Genomic DNA, 246 nt, shown 5'->3' with positions numbered 1-246 from the left:
GGGAGGGAGGGAGGGAGGGAAAAAGAGAGAAAGAGAAAGAAAGAAAGAGAGAGAGAAAGAAAGAAAGAAAAAGAAAGAGAGAGAGAGAGAAAGAAAGAGAAAGAAAGAAAGAAAGAAAGAAAGAAAGAAAGAAAGAAAGAAAGAAAGAAAGAAAGAAAGAAAGAGAGAGAGAGAAAAAGAAGAAAGAAAGAGAAAGCAAGGGAGAAAGAATGACTGCACGCTAAGGATAGTAAATAACTTGTTCAA

Source organism: Theropithecus gelada, chromosome 18, assembly GCF_003255815.1.
Source record: "Theropithecus gelada isolate Dixy chromosome 18, Tgel_1.0, whole genome shotgun sequence".
NCBI lineage: Eukaryota > Metazoa > Chordata > Mammalia > Primates > Cercopithecidae > Theropithecus > Theropithecus gelada.
This window is presented reverse-complemented; position numbering follows the sequence as displayed.